The sequence below is a fragment of the Oreochromis niloticus genome, linkage group LG18, assembly GCF_001858045.2.
Source record: "Oreochromis niloticus isolate F11D_XX linkage group LG18, O_niloticus_UMD_NMBU, whole genome shotgun sequence".
NCBI lineage: Eukaryota > Metazoa > Chordata > Actinopteri > Cichliformes > Cichlidae > Oreochromis > Oreochromis niloticus.
In genome coordinates this window covers 32,523,556-32,546,788 of record NC_031982.2, presented here as the reverse complement: position 1 = coordinate 32,546,788, position 23,233 = coordinate 32,523,556, and the positions used below count along the sequence as shown (strand labels likewise).

Sequence of the window (23,233 nt, the reverse complement as noted above, 5' to 3'; positions counted from 1 at the left end):
TGTTGTATCATATTAGTCCAATGACCCCAATTAGTGGGAAAAGGGACGACAGGCAGGGTGTTCACATTAGGGCGGACCTATTGTGTGTGAAAGACAAAAGTGTTTCCTATTAGCCTAAATGCTGCAGTCTGACCGATGGCCACAGTGACAATAACAATGCATAATAACGATAACGAAGAAAAGGTCAAGGCCGCTGGTGTTGAATGTCAAATGGAATTGGAAATTAGGAAGATAAACTGTAACCATGTGATGTGTTTGTGGAAGTTGGCTTCCTTCTTCATTTTTACTTTATATACAAAGTGGATGCTGGATGCAAACTTGAAGAAGAAGCTGCTGGGCCGTCTCGTAAGTTTGCTTTCTTGCTTCCTTGTTTGGTTTAAGCGATTTCCATCATTTATCCTGGACTGCTGCCCACAGATTTTCACAACACTTATTTTCCTTCCCTGTTCATGTTGTTGTGAACTTTGTGAACCTGTAAATGTCGGTGTTGGCATTGGAGATAGAAACTCTAGTAACTCTCACATCCAATCCTCATGAAAATGTAGCTGAAACGTTAATGAGCGCCGGTGGAATCTGGAGCGAGAGAGCGGTAAATAATCTCACGTCCTTCTTAGTGGAGTTAGTTCTAATTAATGCAAAAAAATAGAAAGAGAAATGTTTCAATTAGTGTCCTCTGACTCATTAAAGCTGAAGAGCAACTAAAAAAAACCCCAAAAAAACCACTTATTTGGCATTTATTCATGTTTTTATGAAAATTAAACTTAAGTGGATGTTCCCAAATTGTTTTTCCAAAAATAGCAGCAAAGTCCTCACAGGCCTCTCATCCTCTGGGAAATCATGGGTCTCTGGGAATAGAAAGTGGAGCGTGTCCACACAAAACAGAACATTTCCTCCTGCCAACACTATCATTAGCTGCAATTATTTCAAGTGAGATTTTTTCATCAGGAAAAACAAAATGCTGAATTGGTTTATGGAACTCATTCTCAAGAATAATGTGGTGGATAAAACAGCAAATATTAAAACGGCTCAGCTGACCCGTTTTGTTCATGACAAGCCTTAATGTGTATAATAAACATGCCATAGCAACTGGCAACCCCCTATTCTGGCTGTATTTCCTCCCATCAAACAAATTCTCCTGGAACAGCTGAAGGCTGAGTTCAGGTTATTCATTTTGCTTCTTCAATGATTTTTCTGTCACCACTAAAACTTCATAGTAATTTCATGATCTCTGCATAGTTGCCATTTCGCTGCAAGTCTTTCCGTGCATATTCCCCTTAAGTAGCCCAAACCACATGGGTCAATCTGTTTAACTGTGATAGTAATGACCACATTTTCTTTAAACCCCAATGCAGTAACACGACCTGAGAGGACCCTGGGTGTCTCCTGTCTCACAGGAAAATGGCTAAATGCTGATCTGTAAGTAATTATCTCAAAAGGCCAAGGGGATGTAGCGCTCTCACCTATAGAAGCTTTTAGCAGGAATATTTTATACAACAGAAAGACACTGGCACTATTTTTTAAACGTGTTAGTTTCATGCTGATACTTCATCACCACACTAGAGATAGGCCAACTCATCATTTAAAAATAAAGAAAAGGGTAATGGTGGTTTTCCATCAGAGGAAACCGCTAAGTGATAAGTAAGTCCTATGTGAATAGTTTTTATTATTTGCTGCTTCCTTATGCTCTATCTATGCTTTACTGAATTTATCAGTGAAAGAAAAACAATCATTGTCTCAATATAAGCAAAAATAATCATAGAATCAATACAAGGGCTCACAAATGTCTGCAAATTCCTGGAGGGAGATTGTAGAAAGTATTGGAAAATAATGGAGTGGAAAATCTAGAGAAACAAACATGTTTCCCTGAAAAAACACAAACAAAACAAAAACACCCCCACAAAGGCAGAACTGACTTACTCTGTTATGCAGATGACACACAACTATAACTAGTAGTAACAGAGAAATATAGAGATACTTTAAACAAAACAGCTTTTTTTTAAAGGTCTATATATAAATTGAGGTTATTATTAATATTATTGGTAGTTTGATTAGGTTTGCCTTGTTAAATTATTAGATAATTATTAAATTATTAGATAATTATTTGATAATTGGCTTTTACCCCCCCCCAAATAACTTTACCTTTTTAGCTAGTGCTAAGTGGCAATACCTACATGTAAATATTAATTTCATATAGTTAGCAATATGTGTAGACATGTTTAAGTCTGGCTATGAAATGTAGTTAGCTTACCTATGCTAATATTTGCTAATGCTGATGTTACAGATCTGCAGCATGTCTTGGCACGACCAGCTGGTAAAATTAGGGCACACAGACACTCACCACACATTTAATTTTGTTTGAAAAGGAAACGCATAAGTCTGTAAGAAACATGTATTTTTATTTCAGTGAGACACTGATCAATATTTCTGTGTAGAGCAAGTCACTGTGTCTTTAAAGAGTGGCGAAATTCTAAGAGCACACAGCAAACACACAGACCACAGGAAGATAAAGTTGGTTGTGGGTTTAACACTGACGAGTCTTTCACACACACACACACACACACACACACACCCAGACATTGCAGACAAATAGATGTGACACCGTCGCCTGAGCACAGACAGACATCAAGACATTCGTTCTGGTTGGTTGCTCGGCCTGTCAGAGTGACAAAGAGTCTGATGAGGTTCTTGAGTTTCACTGCCTTCTGACATTAGTGAAACTGGTTGTGTGCACAGATAACAACTTCCTATATACAGCCTGATGACTCATCTTTATGGGGAAGCCAGATAGATACCCTCATAGAGGAATTAAACAGATAAACAAGCACACAAAGAAACAACAATCATCTGTGGCTGGGTTATTGCACATTTTCAGCTCAGCAACATTTTACCATGCGTAGACTTAAAAACTGTTTTAATCATACATTTTTTTCTTTTAAATTTAGAAATTAGAGCTCATATTAAACTAATAACTGTAAACAGCACATCAACATGGCCACTGTGAGGTTATCCATCATAAGGATGTGATAAGTCTGCTTCGAAGCATCGATTTGAACATGTTGATTGCTGCCGCGTTATTTATTGTAACCGCGTAAACCTTATCTTGCCCAAAGGGTAGTGAGCTACAGCTGCCTGTTGCTCAAAGCACCAAAGCCCTAATAATGCATAACATTAAGTCTTAATTTAATAAGTTATACAAACATGTATCACCAGTACAGCTGTCATGATGGAGGAAAATAGCTGCAGAGAAAATGTGTTGGGCGTGTTTAGCATGTGAGTCTGTGGGGATTGATGCACTTTTGGATCTAAGGGGCCGTTTGAGGAACTGCAGCTTTCAACACTTCTGTTTTGGCTTCTTTCTTCAGCCATGGTGGTGACTGCTAGAAAAAAGCCTCAAATGTTAACGCAATTAAATACAAATGGTACCACAACTAAACATATTCTAGGGGTTTCACTTCATTGCCACCACAGAACTTCGTGTATATGTTTTTTGTTTTTAGCTGATATGTGAATTTAAATTCAGCTCTTCTGATTTTGTTAACGTGATCTTTAAAGCACTGAGATAGGAACTCACAGGGCTTTATGTGTTTGAACAGCCACAAACATTAATTAGGAGTTGCCTGACCATGTCAAACGTCCAACCAGTATAAAGCAGATGGCCAGTTTATGTCCTGATTTGGAGCTTTATATATTTATTTTGCCTTTTGTTTCACGTTCTGTCAAATATGCACCTGAAGGCTCTTAAACGTGGCTGCAATGGCTGCTTTGGTTCGGACCATAAAAACCACTTGATGAAGTCCAGAAAATATACGCTATTTACATTAAAATACACACATCCAGCGTTTACCGCTGTATCTCTGAGACACATGACGTTTTGGCAAAGTGAACGGCTCGAAAGTGTTGCATTCACTGACCTCTTGAACGTTGCTCTCATAACATTTGATGTTACAAAAAGCGAATTTCCAGCAATACTGCTAAATACCGTTTTTTTAAAAACACCCTTTTAAAGAGAAACAAAAAATCAATAATTCAGCAGAAACCCAGCGTGCTAACAATGCAGAATTCCTCCACGTGAGCCATTATGGCCTTCACAAATCAGAAATTCAACAGCTGCATCCCCTTCAATAACGTATCAGTGTGAACATAGTGCACGAAGACAGTGATAATTGAAGGGCTGAGCTACCCGCTGCCTTTTCCTTTGAGTGGAGCTCTGGATGCTGCCAACTCTCTGAATGTTTTCAGTCTGGCATGCTGCCCCTCCATCTACTAAATCATGCAATGCACTGCAGTCCACTCAATCTGTCAAAGGCACTGAATCCTCTCAATTAGGAGAGCTACAAAGTGTAGCCAAAACACCCCGGTGTTTTCATACCAGTGAATCTGCCAAAGCAATTTATTTATAATACCAATTTATTAATATTGTCTCTTGGTTTCAAAGGAGAACCACGCAAGCTAAGGAGCGAATCCCCAGGGCCTGTGCTGCCTCTGGGAGCTGCAAACATTCCAGTCTAGAGGAAATAAAAGTCATCATTTTACTTTGCTTGGTATGAATCTGGACAGCAACGGATATTCATCGTGTAGAAAAAGCTACAGAATAATTAATAGCAGTCGATACATCAGGATGCAAATCAGCTGGTCTAACTGCAGAATATTAATGATTATGTGTCCTTTCCCATAAACTATTCATTTAAACAGTTCTTTGTAGCAGTGTGAAGGACTCCATGTGGGAGAAAGAAATCTAGAGTCTCAGTTGTAAAGGAATCAGATCCACAAGAACCGGATCTTCAGGTGTAATATGGAATCAAATGTGCAGTTATTTTGAGCACGACTGTTCATGTTTCTTAGCGCTCACACCTCTGCAAAGATCTATTTAGAAATGTGTGAATGTTTTGCAGCACTGGCATTCACTTGTAACCATTTTTTCACCCAGTGAATTGTTTAAACAAGACAAATTAGATTTAAAAGATCTCTGTTTCCATGTCTGCTTCATGTTTGTCAGCGTGTTATTCGTCTTACAGCTACTTCCCTCTTTACGTTGAAGGTTAGTGTTCTCGTGTTTCTTTATCTGTTTTCACTTCCTACCTTTGTTCCGCTTCCCTCCTTTCCCTCCTATCTGTTCTTGTCTTTCCCTCTTTGTTGGATTGTCCTCCTTCTGTTTTTTCCCTCTAGTCTTCGGTGTCTGTTCCTTCTTTTTGACTTTTCCGTGTCAACTTTTGTCAGACTGCAGTCTACCTGTGCCTCCTTTGCTTTCTTCACCACAGCAGTGCATTAAAATCTCTTGTTTTACGCCCCGACTGTCTGCATTTGTGTTTGTTTGAGAACTCTAACTTTACGATTAAATAAGTCCATCTCTATTGTAATCTCTATTGTTGTAGGACTTCTAATAAATTACCTCCAAACTACGTTAAAAACCTACACCTTCAACAGTGTCTGTAAGATGGCTGACTGACTGTCTTGGTCATCACAAACCGTTCTCACTTCCTACCAGAGCTCTGTCTGCTCCCTCCATGATTTATGGAAAATAGTCTGGACCAACACAATGACCCGTCTTACTCTTACAGAGACGTGGTTTGTGTGTATTTGTGTGTGTGTGTGTGTGTGTGTGTGTGTCAGGGATCAGCTGTCCTCTGTTGTCTTTGTTGATGTAAATGTTTGACGGCTTTCAGCTAACATAATGCAGCTTGTGGCAGCCATATTGGATGTTCTCAGTCTTTCATAATGACACAGAAGAACAGCTGACTGTTTATTCTGCATTATTATTGCTCGCTATGCTGGACAATGCCAGTTTGTGGCGACTCTGACTCATGAGGGAGACTGGTTCGTCTACCAATAGAAGAGTTGGTGGTTTGCTTCCTGGGAAAACCTCAAGTCTGCTTTTCAAAATGTCCTTGGGCGAGATAATGAACCCCGAGTGGCCCCAGTGTGTCCATCAGAGTGTGAGTGTCAATGTTAGACAAGGTGTTCAGGTAAGAGAAAAACACTTGGACGAATCTGTGTGTGATTGGGCTACTGAGGCTTGTAGTAAAAAGGTCTATATAACAGTGGGCTTAAAGAAATAACAGATGTACAGCCCAGCATTGTTGCTTTGTTACCAGTTTCTCTATAAAGGTCCCATATTTGTTTAAGTGGTTGAATAAGCAAATTAAAAAACACAGGATTCCTAAATCCTGTCAATTTTTATTTTTTTATAATTCAGTTTTATTTATAATAAGCCATTTCACAACAACAGTTGCCTCAAGGCGCTTTATAGTGTAAAGACCCAACAAACATACACAGAAAACAAAACAAAACAAAATTTAGATGACCAGCACTCTGGTGACAGTGGGAAGGAAAAACTCCCTTTTAACAGGAAGAAACCTCCAGCAGAGCCAGGCTCAGGGAGGGAGCCGTGCTGTAAATGTATATACATGTGTATGTACAGTATAATATTAATTGAGAAGGGAGCTCCCTATCACTGTCACGTCAGTCACACAACAGGTGTCGTGAGCTCAGAAGCTCCATCACCTGCAGTTAAAATATTCTGTTCACGAGGGGCAACCAATCAGGAGGAAGTCTGCTTAAAGGCAGGAAGAACCTACTGTAGTAGAGTCTGCTTTCATTTATCCTGACTTAATATGGAATAATGGCCCCTGGTTAGCAGTCTAGACGTAACTTGAAACAGCATCTGATTCAAGTTACGTCGTCAGGAAGCCTGACGGGTCGATTGAACTCAGTCGTTAATGGTGTGCAAACAGAAAACAACTTCCAACTGCACTGCTTTGACCTTGTGTCACAGTAGAACAGACCGGCTACAAGGGCATTAAAATATGAATTAATGAGTGAATGTGTTGGAGGAATATTAACAACTGAAGTCATCCATCTCCATAAATATAGTCCCTTCTCTCCTGGGCTTGTCCCAAAGAAATTATTATCGAGTCAGACTCAGAAATATGAGTGACTTTGTTCAGTTTTATGCAAACTTTGTTTCTCATTTCTGGCTGAGCTGGATGAGATGCTAACAAAACATCTGACTGTTGGGTGTAATTTCCTTTTCTTTATACTTTGAATGGTCATTGTTTTCTATCTATGGAATATTGTTGCATTAAAGCCCCTCACTAAAGGCCATCCATCCTCTCTGACTGTCCAAATGGCAGCCATTTTAAGCAGGCATGCACGTCGTACACGTTCAATAAGCTGCAAAGTGCACATCATAAACCACAAAACCAAAATGGACCCTTAGCAGTGCTGGAGATGGTGCAGGGTGGATGTGTTAGTCCTCTCTGTCATTTCAAAAGAACAGTTCCCAAACTGTTGTGACAGCCGGCTCTATCTTCCACTCCATCACAGGCTCCTGCCAATAATCCTTCCTCCCAACGCACACCGCCGTCGCCGCCCAGCCTCAGATACACGCTGTTTAGAAAGGAGACTTCAAGAGCTGCAATGTCCTCGGTTTGAGCGGATATTCAAAGGAATCGTGATCTCGTCTCTGCATCTTTCATCATCAATGGTGCCTCTGAATTTAAATGAGACGGCCCGCCTGCCTGGCAGGCTGGGAAGTTTTCTGACTCAAGCCTGGAAGAAAAGTGCAACTCACCAGCCATATACTTTGATTACTTGTCCATCTGTGGCCTGACATGCCTGTGGTGAGGTCTACACAGAGAAAACACTTCACGGATAACAGGAATCATGAATATTCAGTTTTCACATTGAAAACTCATTTAAATAAGTCCATAAACACGACTCTCCGTGTCATAACCACTGTTTGTGATATTTCGTAACGACTAATAAAAACTTTGTGTTCCCAGCTGTGTTTGCATTTTATGTTCATATACTGCGGCTTTGTTCTGTGATTATTTGAATACCTTCCCCTTTCTGTACTTTGTTAAGCACACATAAAGAACAATAGGATACCTGAAAATCCTGAACAGGTGTTTTACACACACACACACACACACACACACACACTCAGAATCCCAGTAATCGCAGAATAAAAGTTGCTTCTTTGTGAATTTGATGTTAGTAAGACACTATTTTACATGGTTCCTTATACACAGCACACCATGTGTGACTTTCATCCATCATGCAAACTAATTCTTCAAATCAGTCATCAGTGAATTCCAGTAATTACGAGACATATTTGATCATGAACTTGTGTGCACTTGGCTGCTCTTGTTGGTACCGTGACAATTAGGAGACAATTAGAGACATTAATATTCCCACTGACGTTGTGTCCCTGGTCAAAACTGGTAGTGGACTGCTGGCAAAGATTGCCTCGTGCTAATAAGGTACATGGCCAGAGGTTACGATGTAAAAATGTTGAAATACTGATTATATTATTGCAATCAATCACTGCAAAATAGCTGTGTCTGATTCTGGTAGCTCACACCGTGTTGTATTTGTTAGATCGAGAACTGACCATATTCGGAAAAGACGGGAGTGTGAAGATCTATCTATAAAGCATATAATAGTCTATAGATGTGCAAGGGAACGATAAGCATACCTTCTAATTAGTGTTAAGTAAAAACGCTTGAAAGGCATGAATGTCCTGTTTAGGCATTAGGTGAGGAGAGGTCACCTCTCAGCTACAGCTGCCTGTGTCACCGTCCACCTGTCAAAGTGACCACACCCTTAACTTTAAACCTTAAAAAAATCGAACAGGAGAGCTACAAAGTAGTAACAGTACAGGTATTATTAGCTAAAGAAAACAGCGTTTTGCACCAAGCTGTAAACAAGCTAACATCATGACTCGTGCACATTTTAACCTGGTGATCTCTGGGGACGGACACACCATTGGACCCTAGTGGCCATTAGAGGAAGTGCAACATTTAGCACAAAAGTTCTTGTAATCAAGACTTTACCAGTCAGTGATTTATGTCCGGCTGATGTTCACGCAGCAGTTGGCCAGATGACATCGTGGACATTGGCACAAGTTTCACTTTGAACTTGTTTTATTTTTAAATGTAGCCAAACTAAACATGAATGCTTGGATCCACTGATTCAGTCACATCTCAGACACGATGAACCAGGAAAAATGGAAATCTGGAAGCCCGAAGTTCCAGCTCACCGCAGGCACAGCTAAAGGTTACGTTAACTGATGCCACAATTGCTCTTGATTGCTTTGAGATTTGTGCTGATTGAGTTCCCAAATTTAGGAATTACATTCACTTATCAAGTTTATCTGACACTGAGCAACTCACAGTGAACGTGACATTTTCCAAATTTCCTTTATTTATTTATTTTTTGTTCCACATTTTTTTTATTTTATTCGAAGAAAGATTTCTTGACTGCTTTCCTCCCTTGTTGGTAAGTGACACAACTACAATTAAAAACTTCATTTCCCATGTGTGCTTGCATGACAGAGCACAGGTGGGCTTTATTTGATCTCAATAAAGGCTCTGAGACAAACATTTGCAATGATGAAGATTTATTTACTGAAAGCTTGACTAAATTCACTGGATTCAAACAGGAGGCAATAACAAAAGTGCCTCGGCTCTTTAATTAACAACAGTGAGTAGAAATAATGTAACCTTAATAGAAAAATTTCAGACACACAGCTGGATTGCAGTATTATTCTGTAAAGATGCTGGATAAGGCTAATTGCTGCTTATCTGTTTCCTGTGACACTTCCAGCTCCAGAGAGACTACAGCAAACATTCTGCTCCTATCACATCTGTACAGAGGCTCCATCTGGCTACCAAAGCTACCCGGGGATTGTTTCGTAGCAGAATATTTCTTTGTCTTGCTTTCAGCTCGGCATTAGAGAGCTCTATCTCTGGTGTCAATCAATACAACTGCAGCTCTAAGCCCACCAGTAGCAGCTCTGCTGTCCCTGTGTCCCACACCATCTTCCTTTCCATCTGTCTGCACAGATCCCTGAGGCCCCTCCTGGCTTCCAGACGGAGCCAGACATGGTCCAACATCAATCAATATTTCTGCAGGGCTGTGCTGATGAGCAGAGCTCAGAGGTTGTTTTTTTTTTTTTCTTACATCGGATCAGAGCCAGGTGACATTTCTGAGAAATTTCTGGGAATGGAATGAAAGGTCCTAATGGGAAATGGCTTTTAAAATGGTATCAGTTGTTTTGCATGTTTCAGCTCATTAGCTGCTAATTGGAGACATACTCTTTTTACATGAGTGACGATCATTAGATTTTACTTTAGCTTCTTATCTTTTAAGCCCAAATTGTTTCCCATTTATTTAAGCAGGAAAAAATTTGGGTTGCAAAGATTACAAAGTTACCTGACAGCTTTAATTCAGTGAATAAGATTTCACCCACTGTGAGCGATAATCTGATTAAGATATCTCAATAAATTTATGATGAAATGTTTACATTCCTTTAATATTTGACCTGAATGGTCTCAGTCATGAGTGCCAAGCCTTACAGAGCAAAACAGAGAATTTACTGATGGATTCTTAAATTGGCGCCTTCGGGGGTTTTTGTGCAAGGAGGTCAAAGTTGTGTCTCTTCGGTCATATTACAAGAGTGCGGCTCAGTCCATCAGGAGTGAGGATAGAAGCTGTCTGATATAAAAATCCTTTCAATGCTTTACCTCTCCTGCCTCTGCGCCCAGAATCGAGGGTAATAACTCCTCGCTGCTTTCTGGAGACTTTTCTGTGATGTTTATGATCCCCTTTACCAGCTAGGCCTGAGTGCACAGGAAAAGCATAAAGCAAACCTCTCCCAGAATTAGCTTTAATATCTTGCTGTAAATATGACGCACAAAGAGAGAGGAAGATTCCCTGAGACGTTTAAAGGAGGCAGTGAGTTCACAAGCAAAAGATGAACATAAAAAACAGCTTTTATCGGATGCTGCTGCTGCCCACGCAGACCAAGCATGAAGCAGCCACACTGCATTTTGCACTTCTCTCTGTCAGAATATCTGTCCTTTAGTTCCTGCTACCAGCGTGTCGAACGCTGTTAAAACTGTAATCCCAACATCCGACTGCATGAAAGGCAGGTTTCTGTTTGGTTTGCAAAATGATGACAAATACAGCCTACATTCCCCCCTTCTCCCTCTCCACCACACAGTCTGCCTGTGCATCTATAATGCCGTCTGTGGCGTCAAACCAACAGATCATTTTGGACAGTCAACAAAAATGTAAAAAATAATGGCTGTTGGCAACAAAAATGCTATTTAGCGATTAAAAAAGTAGTCTGATTATATTTTTTATTGGCTAAATATAATTGTGACACATGTGTTGACCACATCTGTAGCTTAATAAAAATAGAACCAGGCCAATAGTTTGTGGCCCAGTCTTAGTGATGCGGGGCATTTGCTGAGGTTGGTAATGGAAATGGGTGACAGATGCTGCGTGACTGATAACTGTTTTATCTTCCCTAGTCAGCCATAATGGATGGAAACTGACTTCAGACTAACCTGTCACGGAAACCTTGAAGTCAGCAAATATGATCGAGGAGCTGCGTGTGGTTGGTCGCGTCTTTGTCACGATAACTCAAGATTTTCCATCCATCCATTTTCTTTCACTTATTCAATTCAGGGTATACCCTGGACTGGTCCGTTGCAGTCTCACAGTGAGACAGACAACCACTTGCACTAACTTCACACCTATGGGCAATTTAGCATCACCAATTAACCCAATTAACTGCACGTCTTTGGACTGTGGGAGGCGGCTGAAATACTCGGAGACACAGCGAGTTTTCCTGTGAGGCAACAGTGCTAACGCCACCATTCTGCCCCAAGTCAAGACTTTATTACTCTGTAATTACCTTATCTGATACTGTGACCATTGTAACCAACAAAAACATGTTGGCATTGGTGCCTTTTCAACACTAGCCAACATCTCGTCAGGTTAAAGAATCGCATGATGCTTATGTTTCCGTAGTGAAAGCAAACTCATGGTGGACAGAATCTGCTCACTGTTAGTCTTCAGTACATTTCTTTCAGTATTCCCTCCCACAGCCACAGATCTCAATGATTTCATCTTCTGGGTTCAAGAAATTTGGTGGCACCAGACCCAGTTTCTCACCACCAGCTTTTTTCTGTCACTGGAAATACTTGCATCAAGTATTAGCACCACAGCACATCACCACATGTGGGTCATGTGACTTTGGTGAACAATCTCCTGCTGGCTTCCACCAGAGCTCGAACTGTAAAAAAGGAAACTGTGGTTGTGACCTTAAAATGACACGAGAAACAGGACTCTGAGCAGCAGTAAAAGCAGCTTCGGGCTGATCTCGAACAACAACTGCATCCATTTCTAACACTCATAGCAGAGCTGCAGACTCAGACATCCACCCCAGCCGTGTTTTCCTCCTTCTGTCTGTCTGTCTGGCCGCCCAGCTCGGCTAAACTGACCCGCTCAGCTTTGGACCTAAGCGACCCCTGTCACCGGCGTGTCTGCGGCTCGCGGCCAAACGCCGGTGGAGTGAAATTGGACGTGGCGGGCGTTTGCTGTCTTCAGCCACAACAGTGAGACAGCGAGAGTGAGAGAGAGGGAGGGGGCAGCCCTGGAGTGAGCGGCGCTGGGTGCCAGGCTAGACATGGAGACAGGACAAAGTTGACTCTCAACTCCAGCTAACCCCGAGAAGAGCCACAGGGGGTGGGGGTGAGAGCACCAGCGAGGATACGTGGGGGGGGGCACCCATAGTCTGGATGGGGGCTGCTTTGTTTCTAGAATAAAAGCCAAATTATTTAATCACCAGTGAGCTCGTTATAGGTTCCAGGTGAAGGCAATAATGAAATAAAGACACGATCACGCAAAATCATTACAAATACATTTTAATTAGATTAGTTATAATCAGGCTGTGTTTATTTGATGGTTGTTGTTAAAGCTACATCTAGTATATGATTACATTACATTTTATTAATGAATAAGTTTGAATGAAAACACTAAAAAGGCCAAAGCAGAATACTTTATTTAATCTAATCTTTAACTGAATTCCTTCATATTTTATTCTTTTTTGCTAAATAAGTTCATTGCTACATGCATGTAATCCAACACATGGCAAAATATGCACGTAAATTCAATAAACTTTCATCTTTATACATAAAAATAATTCAGCAAGTGTGTTAGTTGTTGATGATTTAGCAATAAATACCAGGAAAATATTGGGAAATAAACAATAAATTATTTAATAAATATAAATAAATTATAAATAAACTACATTTCTGCTTTAAAAGCTTCAGATGTGGTCAGAGAAACCACAAATATGCACAGTGCTGTAAAAATTCTTCACTTTCACCTTGCATGCATTAAAAACACACACATCTCCACCAGCTTACCGACGTCTCACACGTCCCACACATTGCTGAGGATTTCAGACAGGCCTTTGATTACGTCTCGCACTTCAGGAAAAAAAAAATCCGGCGAGAGATATTCTTGTAATTTTCTTCTCGTTGTCAGTTTCTCTCTCGATGATGGGAGCTGACAGAACTGGGACCGCGGCGCTCGCGCGAAGAGGCCGAACACCTCCGAGTCTAAACTCTGTTGTACCGTCTCATTATTTTCAGACTCCGTCCCTCGACTGTTTAAGATTCACGCGAGGAATGCCGTTTGGTTCGGTTTCCAAGACTCGGCATGCCTTAAAGGTTTAAAGGAAAAAAGAGAGTGACGGGGAGGAAGGAGGGAAATGCTGACGGCCTGTGATGGCTGTTCGTCATCCACAGTTCTGAATAAAGTTGGTACTTTTATATCTCAGGTTTCCTGCGAATGTCAGTGAATTACTCAGGCTGTGTGCTTCCTTTATTTCTCCTTTGTTTCTCTAATAACTGCCTGTTATTTAAATGCATCACACAGTGATCGTTAATGCTACTTTGAACAGAAATTTCCATTCAAACAGTCTCCATGTTAACATCACTATGCTAACATGCCTTAAATGCACCAGCATGCCTCTGCTTACTGTGTTCAGCATCATCGATAAGAAGAAGGATCCGTTTCATTTTGCTGCAGAAACTGTAAGACACACGAAAAACATCAACAGTGAGGATCTCCTGAGGCCCGATCAGTGAGCAATCTTAGATTTCCTGGTTTCCGTCAGATAAACACAACTGTGACTGCAGACACGTTTGAGCCAGTTGTTGATGCATCACAGTTAGACGATCTCAGCTACTGGCTGATAATAGTTTGAGATGCTAACAGTTGGTGCTTAAAGCTACTGCTTCACGAGCTGTAATTTTTTTAAAGAGCATTCAGGAGAAGAATGAACATCATCAGAATCTTTCAGTTTATTTTTAATTAATGAGGCAGTCGTCTCCTCATCTGTCTGTAGAACAGTTTTCTTATTTTTTTTCTTAGTTTATCGCCTCTGAAAACACCCAGAAGCAGCTGTGGTATTATCACAACTTCAGTTCTGGAGAGATGCACGTGCAGCAACCAGACATCAGCGGGCTGAATCCTCCTTTGGGTTCTTTGATGGCTGGATGCTGAGGCAGGAAGCCAGTTTATAGGTGAGGGACACATGAAACTAACGTGCACATCAAACACCTTTCAGCTGGTTCTTTTTTAGGGAGTGGCCATTTTTAGCAGGCAGTTGTCAAGTTTTACCTGGCGTATAGATATTTAGCCATCAGAGCGACGGCGTTTCTTAAAAACAGCTGTATCTTTGTGAAGAGCTGGTGTCACGCTCTTCTCTTTTGCAGTCTGACATGAATGAAATGCACACGTTATTTTTCACCTTATCACACTACACAGCAGATTGTGCTCAGCTGCACTTGTGGGCTAAAACAAGATGGCTGCTGCAGACAGAGCTGTGAACATCTATTACCGAGTTCACACTGGCCTATAAGTCACACTGAATATCTGAATCTGGAAATAACTGACTCTTGCATAGAAAATCAGAAATGCTTCTGATATCAGTCACAGTACTTAAATCAGGAATGTGACACTTTGTGATTTCCGCGGGATTTGCTGTTCCGTGTCTGTTGTTTACAAACCTGAAGCCGGAGGAAAAAAATTACTTCCCTTCAATGGCAGAGTTATTATTTAACAAAGCGATATCTCTATAAAAATGTGCCCGTTTGGCTGATACAGGTGTTAATAGAGCTGAAAATACCTTCACAATGCACTGTCCCTCTTTCATAGCAATTACTTAACAATAACAGGTGCCGCTTTTCTAGCCAAGCCTTAAGTGAAATTGTTGGGCTATTAAAATCCCATAGCTCTGAAAATGTTATCGCCGTCTGCTCCACTTTTAGAATGAACTCGGTCTGCTCTACAGATAAGAGGACAGGTCGTTGGAAGAAATATGGCCGCACTGGTCCTTTATCTGCCCTCGCCAAATGATTCTACATCCACAAGGACGCCCGAGTGAGTGAGAGAGTGGATTTGGGATTCAGCAGAGAGCGAGCCGAGACGGCCGAGTTCATTCCTGCCCCGTCGGGGTACATATCAGATAACGTTGTCGCTTTCGGTTTGAGCTGTAATTTCCTGGAAGACGAGGCGCGATGTGACAGATGGCGCTCACGGTGAAAGAGCTGCCGAGGACGAGGACATGTTGGGGTGCCGTCAAACCTCCAGCGAGACTGGAGAGCGGGCAGGGACACGAGGAGGGGCCGGCCGTCGCTTCTGCTTCTATTTTCCCACATTTTCACTCCAAAAAATCCCTGAATGCAAGACAAGAAGACCCCGGGGGTCAAAGAGTTTAGCATTCGTTGAATCACATTAATGTATATTTTGGAGCCTTGCTCCTGTCAGCTCACATCAGATGTGATGTTTCTGCTGCTTTCTTTAATAATCAATTAAAGGAACAGTTTTCATAAGAAAGACCTAAAAATCACAGATTTATCCGCAGCTCTCTGTTGGTGCTTTAAAGCTGGTAGCACTTTATATTAAGGTAAACCTACTCACCATCAACTCTTTGTCTGTTTGCAGATTAATCACATGTTATTAGCTTTTCATTTGTCATGCATTACTCCCTTTTTTGCGCAACCCTGTTCTATGAGAAGCAGGCCATTAACTTGTGTATTTCCCCTCTAGTTTCTTATAATTACTGTGTAATGTTACCAAGTTAGGAAACTGCTGAACATGAATCACAATCATAATGTGTTACTTGCTGTGGGGTTTGTGAGGTCAGGGTGGTGGGAGGGCTCGTGCCAATCCTAGCTGTGATAGAGGCAGCGTGCACCGTGGACAGGCAGACGAGCATTCACAGCCGAGTCAGAATCACCAGTCACCATTTACAGTTAGCAAGTTAGCATTTTCACATGATTTCAGTCAATATTACTATAAAAACATCTGAGCTGATAAATGCAGTGGGAACAGAATCCATCAGAAAAAATTCGACTTCCTTTTTCATTTCTGACTTGTGTCTAATCTTTTCATCTACACTACGTTTTACTGTATGAGGTTTTATCTGCAGCTAGCCCTAGCATTATCTGATGTTTCTGCTGAAACTGCACCAACTAAACAAAACAATAACACAATGTTAAATGTCAACAAAAATTAAATGTGAAGAAGTCTAAAAATACAGCGATTGGCATAAAAATAACCTAATTTTCGTCTACAATTATGACGATTTAATTCCCAACCAAGCAGATAAAACACACAGAAGAGACGACAGATGTGTCAGCAGTGGGGCGTAGCAGAGCTACGAGTCACTTCTTCTCATCACAACATCTTTTGCAAAACCACACGTCCAACTGCTGTGCTGCACTTCAGCAGCATAAATAAACAGCACCAAAATAAACTTTAAGCACAAGTTTACAGTCATTTGATACACAGTCATGCTTCCTTTAACAGGAAATTGAAACATCTGACTTCCTCATTCCTACAGGCCAGAGGACCACACTGACGGACATTGAGCGGATATCGAACGGAGGCAGCGCAGCCACACGAAGAGTCTCCTCAAGTTCAAAAGTTCCCACTGTGAGGAAGCAACTATTTCTGCTTTCAGTGCAGCTCGTGCACTCGTTATGGAGTCAAACTCTCAGCCAACACTTAGCATTTATACCTCCACACTGCTGTGAGCTGGTCTGTCAAACAACATAAAACAACTGGCTGTTAACTGTGGCTGCTGTCCAAGAAATCCACTTCCCTGTTTTGCACTCTTACAAAAGAAAAACTATGAGCTGTCATCTGCAACAGCTGTTCTAGTGTTATAAATAGAAAACAGAGCATTTAGCATTTCTTTTGTAACTATAACACAGTGGCATTAAACCAAGGGTTCACAAACACTAGCACACTAATGAAGTCCGCAGCAGTGCTGTAATAAATGTTAACTCTGTGTCATTTGCCTTTTATTTATTTATAGGCTTGAATAGAGAATTGGACAGGATATGCTGGGCCAAACGGAGTGAGGCGCTTGAACAAGTGGCCTAAAATATGCACTGGTGACACTGCAGTTACATTTTGTCAATGTCAAACTCCTTTTATGGTGATTTCTGGGGATTTAATAGGTGGCATTGGGCTGTATTGTACGGTTTTCTTGCAGATGAAAGAAACCACAAATGAATGCTTCAATGGAAAAGATTAAAGATTAGCAGTGGTGGGGCTAGCAGCAGAAATAGTAGCAGTCAGGGTGTGATCTCATCACTGCCCAACAGGAAACGCTCAATATAACATTGAGTGGGAGTGATTAGGGTTAACTGGGTGATGGGTTAAGGGGGATGTTTAAAATACTGTATGCAGCAGGTGTCAGCTTAGGTTTCAGGTGAGCCGTAAAAGCAGGACCTTGATGATTTAGGTAGACTACAGTGAGGAAGGGGGGATGGGATATAGCACAGGATGCAGATAAAAAACATGTGAGAGAAGCAGCTGACTCAAGCTGACTGCCTGAACTCTTCATCACTTAAAATATTTGTGAACTGCGTGAATACTGACACAGGCTTTCAAATCACATGGGACTCTATGGGGGATTTGCTTTCTTCTTTTAGAGTCAGCCTCAAGTGGACATTAGTGGAACTGCACCTTTTGGTACTTCAGTCCGCAGGCTGCTGTAAGGATAAGCCGCAAAACTCACCACATTAATGCAATTAAATGCAAATGATATCACACGCAACTAAATATATCCTTGAGGTTTCAGTTCACTGCAGTCACTGTAACTAAAGCATACTTCCAACCTGCAAAGAAGTTATCATCTCGCACTTCCTTAAAAATGTAACCCGAGCTGCGTTCAAACGTTGACACACAGTGTTGTGCAACACATAACCAAATGTTTTCGGCTTATTTTGTTTCTTATTTTGAGTCCTAAAATCACATTTTTATTAAGTTGGGTTAATCTAATTACACCATCTTTTCTGAATGTCTGCGAACGCTAAAGCAGACGTTACTCTTATTCTGTGGTGTTTAGAGATGCAGAGAACGAGGACATGGGCCCAGTGTGTTTTTCCCTCTCAGGCCCAGCTGTGTTAAAATGTTTTTTCTTTCCTTCTTTGCAGTACGAGCAGTAGTGACAGTAGCATCAGCAGTGGTGACTCAACCTGCAGCTGTACCCATTACACACCTTCTCGTACACACACACAGTTGTTCATGTGTGCTACACAGCAGCTGCAGCCTCCCATTGTTCTGCTTTATCTCTGCTCCCTTAAGTTAACCAGCCTGTTTCTCTATTACACACAGCATGATGCCTTAATTAAGACTGATGCAGGATTGTGTAAAAGTGATCCTGTTGATCTTATGACCAAACAATGAAACAAAGAATATATAAAGAGACGGACCCTCTAAGACCTGCAAATTCACTTAGACAAAACGTCCCTCACCCCCTCATTATCAGTCCCTTAGTCCGTCAGGTACACAACAAGTATGTGGACACACACTGATAATCACCTATGACTCATCGTCCGCTTACTTTTGCATGAGTACACGATGTGTGTAACACAGACAGGGGTGGGTGAGGTATCATTGCTACGTGTCTGCTCTCCTCTCCGTAACGTATTCACAGTCACACACTGAGCAGCAGACAGCGGCGGTAACGGATGAGTCACCATCCTAACTTCTCATCAGGTTGCCGTTTGTCTCCAACCGGCAAAGATGAATGAACAGAGTCGGGGATGAATTTATGTCAGCCAATCAACAGCCAGACAGAGAACACGCATTACTACAAGACCCCCATTACCATGGTGATCCTGCAACACTCATGAGGAGGTTGCAGTAGAAAACACAAAATAAGAGGAGTGCGTAGCTATGAGTATTTAGCATATTTTTATCAGTGACTGGAACTGCAAATCTTTACATTTTAATTAGATGTAAATGGGACCTTCATATGTTCATAGGGAGGGGGGGGGTCCTCTTACAGGGAACCTGCTGTAGTGGGCTGCCGTGTTTTCACATTAGTCCAGATGAGGGTTAGGGTTAGAAGTAAAGGAGGAGTCAGTCAGTTTCAATCTACAACTTCACTGCTAGATGTCACAAAGTTTTACATACTTGTCCTTTAAGCACTGATCACCGATTATTACAGAAACCAACCTCGTGTCTGAGACGTTTTCTGTGAATCCAATCTGATTGTAAATCTTAATAAAGGTAATAAAAAACATCCTCACCTGTAATAAGAGTCATTCAAAGGACTAGAAGTATCCCCAGTCACATATAAACCAATCAAAATGCTCCATATATTATTTTTTTAAATTCAATTCGATTCTATTCATTTTTATTTATACAGCACCAAATCACAACAACAGTCACCTCAAGGTGCTTTATATTGTAAGGCAGACCCTACAATAATACATAGAGAGAAAAACCCAACAATCACATGACCCCTTATGAGCAAGCACTTTGGCAACAGTGGGAAGGAAAAACTCCCTTTTAACAGGAAGAAACAACATTCTCCTATTTAAATATGTTTAAATGTTTTGTTTTATCTGCTTAACATTGTTTTATTACATTGCTGGTGCAACATCAGCCACACATGAAAGCTCATTATTGGGTGTCACAGACAGAAACATAACACGAGGGTGCAATGAAGACAGATCAAACCAAACATAAAGCAGTGTCTGGGTCACTGTGTAGGACTGTATAGCTGAAATGCACATCTGTATTAAGAGCTTCTACGTCACCTGACGTGGTCAGGGTCTCCTTTTACTTGTCAGATGAAGGCACTTTTAACAGCACATCTACAACACAAGCAAACACATCACCAAGGTGATGCTGGTCCAGCTCTCTTTTCATGTAGAAGAAGGGATGATTTGTTTCCAAGTGCCTCCGTCTTAGCATTAGCACTCTGGCCGAGGGCTAACATCCTCAGCCAAAAACAAACACTTCCCAGAGCTTGTCTGCTGACATTTTAAGCAAACTGTCAGCTTAGGTAACTATTCATGCTGTGCTCCACACAGAAAAGCAATCAGAGCATTTAACGTGTCACCCTGGAATAAATCCCACCGTCTTGCCACTATAATATCAGAATCGATGGGATTCATTTTGAAAAAGGCGTTTTAAACCATCTATCCCTCACCACAAATGTTATTATTGTCTGTTTGAATTTATACTGAGGCTGCGTTTGCAAACGTGCAGAAATAATTAATGAAGAGATGCAAACGAATACTATAAAATCTCTATATGTTAATTATGGAATATCAGTGGAAATGATGTGAACATGCTCAGCCATATTCTTAAATTCTAATCTCACGCAGAGTTTCGTAAACCCACTCTGATGATTAACCCCAACCGCCCACCCACCAAGATCAATTACACTCACTCCCTATCTGCTATCGCCTCTGAAGCATCAAACTGTAAATCTTCCCATCATTGGGCAACAGTGAAAAAGACATTGAGTCAGTTTAGAAATGGAAATCACCTCTGCATTCATCAGTGATGTCCAACAAACTGCTGCGACAGTAAACAATTACAATCACAGTTATTTTGGCCACGGCTGAGATCACAGTTAACGGGACTGTTTGTGGACTGACTGGGTTTATTGAACGCATCTCTTTAACTGTTGTGACGCTCCCTTGAAATTTGATTGTAATTCATCTGAAATAGGAATGGAAATAAAGAACGCAAGAAAGAAATGGAGTAAACATGCCAAAGCCCAGCAGGACCAACGGGGTCAGAGCAGTGTTACGAAATGCAGAGCAGCACAGTGCAAACTTTATCTTCATTATCTTCTTTTAATAATTGTTAAAGGAGGGAAGTGTCAGTGAAATCAGACTAATTTCACAACCCTAGGTGTGACGCGCCCTCGCTGCACACCTTTACTTGCTGTGTCAGGTAAAAGGTTGATTTCAGCAGTAAGTCAACACAAGTAAAAAAACTCCCACAGACTGCAGATTCCTGTATGTTGACTTCAGCTGTTGGTGGGCTCAGAGCTGTAAGACTGCAACCCATGAATGTCCTAACTATTCGTTGCTACAGTGCATGAACAGTGCAGGCGACAGTTTGCCAGAAAATCATTAAAATTGTCCAACAAAACCTTCTTTAGGCAAATAATGCTGTTTGTTATTTCTGCATTGGTTTCATTGTGATTTCAGGTGAAGTAATTATCATAATTAATCATTACAGTACTCGATTAATCAGTTATTTCAGCACATCGCTGCAGCACAGTCCAATTCCGATACAGCACCACCACAACTGAGGCGCCATTCACACACAAACCGTCATCCGCACACACAATCCACAGCGTCACATTACCGAGAAACGAAGGGGAGAAAAAAACACAAAGTACACGCGCACGCGCACAGACACACACACCCTCCAAAACGCATCACGTTTTAATCGTTTATTGTCATTTTTTTCACGCGAATAAACAACTAAACCAAAACCCGAAAGACTGTCCTCCTCCTCTCCATCCTATTGATACGCAAGGTGGCATCTCTCCCATCCACACCCTACACCTAATGCGCATGCGTGCCGCGGCAAACAAAGGACCAGGCAATTAACCGGCGGGGCACGGCTAATAAAGTTTGACTCGCCGAGCAAGCAAACAGATAAATTCGACGCAGCGGCAGAAACAAGAAGACGAGTGAAAAGATGAACTCTGTGTTTGTGCGGGAGGGAATGCAGCTTAGATTCTCCATCAGCCACCCCCCACCCTCCTCCTTCTCCTCCTCCTCCTCCTCATCATCATCATCCCACAGAGGCTCCTCAACCCCCCCCATCCCTCCTCCATCCTCCTTCTGAGTGCAATAAAACGAGAATATGAGATCAATAATTCATCTGAATCATGACACGGACTGATGTGGTTAGAGAGTGCATGTGATAGGAGTCATTGAGTGCGTGCGCGTGCGTGTGTGCGCGTGCGTGTCGTATTCAGGCAGAACGGTGTCACACCTCCACAAAGACAAAGAGGTGGGGCGAGCAGAAGAGCACTCTTCTTATTTCTGGATGTTCAACTGTTTACTGGCTGCAAATTATGAGGGGGGCACCCCCACCCCACCCCGAGCCCCAAATCCCCCCTCCCCTCTGCGGTGCGGAGCAGTCTGTGGAAATTATATAATCATAAACGATATCAAAGCAATCAATAAATAATAAAGAGCGCGATACTCGATCGCACTTTGAGCGCAGTCGAGGTGATTTTTGCTTTTTTTCCTCAATAAAAGTGAGAAAAACGAGACCGTGTCTGAGCGCGTGCTCTCCCAGACTGTACACACCCCTTTTTAAACTCGTGCACATTTTGTCGCCTGGAAAAGAAAAAGAGGAAAAAAAGAGCACAGAAGAAAACTGAATTTTACAGTTTTCTAATTTCCCGTTTTTAAAAAAATATTTGATTTCCTTCTTTTTTCACGATATCTCCACGTCCTTTGTCTCATCCCCTGCACTCGCTCCGCGCGGCTCTCCAAACGGAGAGATGGGAAAAGACAAAAGGAATAAAGAAAATAAAAGAGCCACGAGCATGTGAGCGGCTCCGTGGGGCAGTAAAAGAGGAGAGTGGGGCGATGGAGTGGCTCTTACCGTGTGCACTGAAGTTCCGACGCGTTCTCTGCGCTCCTGGCAGCTTCAAGTAGCGGCTGCTGGATTTTTTTGCGGCTTCTCCTGCGCGCCCAGCGGCTTGTGCCTGCTACACGGTACGGCTCCGCGGCGATCCTCCGCCTGCGCGCACACGCATCCGTACGCACGTGCACGCGCGAGCGGTGTGCACTCAGAGCAGAAGCGTGAAGAAAACGTACCTGTGTGTTCCTAACGACGCGCTTTATTAAAGCTCTCTGGTGCACGCGTCTTTATTTTCATTTATTTCTTTAGGATCATAAAACACTTAATGCTGCTTTGTGATCATTTCATCACTGCTGTGCTGCTGCATATGTGACCGAGCAGTGTCTCCAAACGTAAAGCTCATGTTTTTTTTTCTTTTCTGAGTTCAATCCTTCACACAAAATGATTCATTTTATTTTATTTATGTATTTAGTAGAAAACATTTACTCAGATATTGTTG

General features: G+C 41.7%; 1 protein-coding gene across 1 annotated transcript in view; it reads right to left on the bottom strand.

Annotated features, from left to right (window-relative positions):
* basp1 (brain abundant, membrane attached signal protein 1) overlaps nt 1-22,911 on the bottom strand; it is a 51,336-nt gene extending 28,425 nt beyond the window's left edge. Inside the window, 1 exon segment of the mRNA XM_005457676.4 lies at nt 22,756-22,911. The gene's annotated coding sequence lies outside the window, so the exon portion shown is untranslated.
* Between the last annotated feature and the right edge of the window lie 322 nt (nt 22,912-23,233).